The sequence below is a fragment of the Cynocephalus volans genome, chromosome 3, assembly GCF_027409185.1.
Source record: "Cynocephalus volans isolate mCynVol1 chromosome 3, mCynVol1.pri, whole genome shotgun sequence".
Classification (NCBI taxonomy): Eukaryota; Metazoa; Chordata; class Mammalia; order Dermoptera; family Cynocephalidae; genus Cynocephalus; species Cynocephalus volans.
The window spans coordinates 54,557,629-54,562,639 of record NC_084462.1 but is presented as its reverse complement, the minus strand read 5'-3'; positions in this window follow the sequence as shown (position 1 = coordinate 54,562,639).

The window sequence follows — 5,011 nt, the reverse complement described above, 5'->3', positions numbered from 1 at the left end:
AAGGGTGAGGGTCTCAGGACACGGTAATAAGCATCCAAGCTCTCTGCTAAGTGCTCTACATGAGTTAATTCTTTTAATGGGGCCAGGTACTAATAACATTTTCATTGTATAAATGTGCTACGCATGCCTGAGAGGTTTAGATAACTTGTCCAAGACCACCCGATTACATGAGGCAGAGCCAAGGTTTGAACACAGCAGTTGGGTTTAATGCACATGGTTTTAATCCCCATTCTATACCTCCTATCACATGGACAGCAGCTCCTGGCCAAAACCATGGTGCAGGATTTTAAACTGAGAAAGCTAGAGGGGAAATGCAGTTTGAGAGATATATCTCTTTTATGATATTCATTCATTCATTCATTCATTCATTCATTCACGTAATCCATTTAGGAACAATCTTAAGATAGATGTAGCACCATGTGTTGGAGCCTGGAGATGTAAAGGGATTTAAGATCACCCCTCTTCAACCATCCCCTTCCCTGCTCACCCTGGATCCACAGTGAACAGAAGATGGTGTAGTTTGCTAAGAGCAAGGGTATAAGAAGCAAAGGGAGGATAAGGAGGACAGGATTTCTAGCCATGAATTGTCTGATGGCTAAGAAAAGTGTTTGGAAAGAGACCCCCCCGGCCTTATTCCAGAACAGAGCCAAGTTCTCACTCCCTGTGCCCTTGCAAGTGCTAGGGTTTTGAGATTCACTTAATCAGAATTTAGTGGGAAACTTTGCCTTCTCCTGAATTTTACTCTAGATGGGAAGCCAGAACCTTTCTCCCAAGCCCTTATGCACAAATTGATCTAGAGAGCAGGGCAATGTCTCAATTATGGTCTGACACCCTTATGTCCCTGCTCCAGGGACACACTGGTCCTGCTCATTTCCCATCTCTGTGAGATGCAACAAACCACTGTCTTCTGCTACATAATGGAAAGCCCCACTGGCAGAGTTATGTGCAATGGGACTGGTCATAAATGTGATTTATGGAATTAGTTCATTTATTGCCTCTGATGCTGGTCCCAGCTGCCAGAAGTTTGACTGACAATTTCTGTTTATTTATTCCTCACTATATAATATCTGACTTCACATTATAAATTCTTCCGATTGGAATTTCATGGCATCTGCTCTGGTATTTATTGATGGTATGCCCATCAGGGACTCTGTACCTTTTTGGGATGAGCTGGACTCTGAGCCCTTGATTGCGTCCATGAGGGTAAGGCTAGGGCCCTGTCACTCCCCTAGGGAGAGGACTCCACTGGTATGTTACCCCCTGTGCCTTGTGACAGACACCTGACTATATGCTGGAGATATGGTTACCTACGATAGGTATCTCTTGTGATTCAGAACTAGTGGAAATAAGTGGCAATGAGTAGCTGAAAGTCCAAGTGGTATATGACCACTTGGAACAGGTCTGGAGGGGTAAGGTATGGCATGATGGTTTCTGCCTGGATGATGGCCACCACGTCTTTTTCCTTCTTTCTCCATTTTTAGTTCATAGGTGGAGCCAGTAACCACTAGTCTTCAATCCTTGGATGGGGCTTAGGTTCATGCAGAGAGAAGAGAGTTGGACTCACTCATCTTTGATGCTCTTGCCATGTTTAAGTTTCCATCATTCAAGCATAGTTAGAGGAGTAAGCATGAGAAAGTCATTCTGAAATGTCCAAGAGCATTTTAAAATTACAATAGGGGAGGTCAAGTGTCATTGACCTAAGGACCCTGAGAGAATTCTGATGACAGTTTTTCAAACCCTGTAAATGTAGAATCTTCCATCCAGAAATGACCAATAAGAAAAATTTTATGAAACAAATGGTAATTTTTTTTTACATGACTGCATATCTGCTATAGGAATTTTACATTTTCTTCAGAAAAATGAGGCCACTTTCCATCTTGTTTTTTTTGTTTCCCAGTGCCATCATCCTGGGTCAAGACTCCCCACAGTTTCACTCTCAGTCAGCTCTGTCTGCCCAACTCCTGCAGTCCAGCTGCAGCAGAGCTGAAATGGACCCCGACTCTGAGCTTTCCCTGCTCTGGCCCCTCATCTGGGTCTCTGAGAAGGAAACTGACATTCATTTAGCACCTCCCATGTATCAGATGGGCACCTCAATAAAACCTCACTGTCAACATAACCATCCCTTGTGAGTTGCCTATTTTTATCTTTACTTTTCCAGATGAGGAAATTGGGGCTTGGAGAGGCTAAGTCTCGGGAAGATTAATTTCCTTTTCAAAGGACGCAAAACAAGTATGAAGGAGAGACAAAATTCAAGCTTATGTCTGACTGCAAAGCAAATATTGTTACTCCTTGGTACTCCCTGTGAGGATTTTTCAAGGAAAACTTCTGGTATCTTCAGCATGACTTTGATCTTCAAACATCTAGGAATGAAAAATAGCTCATCTACTATTTCATCTGATTTTGTTTACTTGTTTGTTATTGTTTCACTTTGCAATGTTCATCTTTTATTTTTAGTGGATCCATTCTTCGTCCATTAACCAACTGGGGACCTTGGACAAGTCCATTGTTTCCTGGGTCTCAGTTTTGTCATATGTAAAGGATGCATGAACATATGGATGATCTGTCGTTACAGTACAGGGTTATGTGAAAACATGCACAATGTGTTTAGGGCAGGGCCTTTCACTTAACAGCCCCTGAACAAATGGTAGGAATTATTTATCATCATCATTGTCATCCACATCATCATTGCCATTAACATTATCATCAGCATCTTTATCAACACCACCACCATTTTCATCATTTTTCTCATCCTCTTGAAAGTGGTCTCCATGGCCCACCCCTCTTACTAAGAATTAATTGCCTCCCTGACTGGGCTTGGATGCTCTCTGGAGGCTTTCCATGTACAGACATGGACTGGTGGGCCAATGACAGCAGTGACAGTGCGTTATTGATCTATGCCTCCCAAAGCCAAGCTCCTTTGAGATTCATTAAATCAAACAATAAAAGACAACCTCAGCTTCCACCCTTTTCCAAGCATTGACCAAACTTAATCCATCTCTCCCCAGCTTCCCCCAGCCTGGTCAGGGCTGTTTGTCTCTGACTGTCACACAAGAAGAAGATCACTGGTAGCTACTAAATGGATCCAGGAATAATACGAGCTCTCAGAGCTTCAAAACTAGAATATATTTTACACAAGTTAAAAATGTTTCCTGCTGTCAGAGAACCATAGAAAGAGACAGAGAAGGGAAGAAGCTACTGGTTGAGGTTCACCTGCTGGGTGCTTAGGTAGACTATATTAAACCCATATTCTAAATGAGAAAACTGAATCTCAGAGAAGTTCATTGACTTGCCTAAGGGCACCCAGAGAGGATATGGCAGAAGTGAAATATGAACCTAGGTTCCTCAGACTATGAAGACCATGCTATTTCCACAATGTTCTGCTGCTTTTATAAACTGACAAGGCCTAATAGAGACATATACATCTGCACATAATTGTGTATTCATTACAGTTTCCACAAAGGCTTCACTGGGCAGGCAGATCTGGGCTGGCTAGATAAGCTTTCAGAGCAAGGGACTCCAAGGCCAGGGCCACCATTGTCCTCCCATGTAATAGGGTTATGGGCCATGGATAGAAGCTTTTTTTCAAGCCATAGGTCATGGTCATATTGCACTGAGATTTGGAGAGCCAGGATGGAGGGTATGGAAAGTGTAACTGCCTCAGTGTCAGGCCATTCTATTCCCAGGCAAGTATCTTACACCATTCTGTTTACTGATTTTAAGATAGGACCATGGAAAGTTGGTATTCTCTATTATTAGTCTAAATGGACATTAAGCATATTTGATCTATGGCCACTCTCTACCAATAAGACAAGGCAAAACATCTGAGCCTTTCATTTTATGACATGAAGTTCAGAATCATTTCCAGGGCTCCACCGATTCAATGCCCACGTCAAATTTTCTGGTCATGGTGCTGGAAGTTCTCAAACCTTTATTCTGGCACTCAGTTTGGAGGACATGTGTAATACAGAGGCATTTACATAAAATGTAGGCATTTTATGGAGGCAAGCAAAATATGTACTTGCAATAAAAAAAAGGCAAGAAGATGCTGGTCTCCCATAAAGGGCAAGGATTCATTAAAAATAAAACATGGACAGTGCCAGGTAAAACGATAACATACAAATAAATAAACAAAGACAGATGAAACTGTAGGAGTCAGTGAAAGAAAATGCTGCCCCAAAGTGAATTTAACTTTGCAATAATTTAAGGTCAGAATAGGTGAGGTAATTGCTTGCATTTATACAGCTGCTCAAAAAATTGCCATTTTGCTAGTAGTAATAATGCTGATGATAATAATGAAAAGTATTACCATTATATTACAAGTATTATTGATATTAAAAATATTTCACCTAATAACTGTCTTGGTCAGGTATTATTGTGCTCATTTTAAAGACAAGTTGCTAAAGCTCAGGGAGTTTTAAAAAACTGCTCAAATCCACTCAGCTAATAAGGCAGGGTTTCTCAACCTTGACACTGTTGATACTTTGGACCAGATAACTCTTTGTCTTGAGGAGCTGTCCTGTGAGTACGTGATCTCGCATCAGATGGTGCCACTGTCAGATGGCTCAGCATACTCGGGCTCTACCAGCCAGATGCCAGTAGCACACCCCCCACCCCCATCATGAATATAAAAATGTGCCCTGACATTGTCAAAATTGGCCCCAATTGAGAACATTGTTGTAAAGGATGGAGCTGTATTCACACCCAGGTCAACAGGACTTCTAAACCCAAGGCCATTATGTTGCTTAAAAGACTCATAAACTAAGAGAAGGTTTCTGCATAAAAATGTTGGGATTAAACACAGGCACAGAATCTCCCTCTAAAGGGAGAAATTATCTGAAAACAATTAACTAGCAGGAAACAAATAGAGACTGCGGTATGCCTTCATGCCATAAACCTCAAAAAGTGGTGGTTATAACAAAACTCTGGTAGTGTTGGTATGGTACCTATTCCTTCCTTCAGCCCCTAGAAGTGATATTGGAGAGAAGGTTAATTGAAAATAATGCTAAGATTT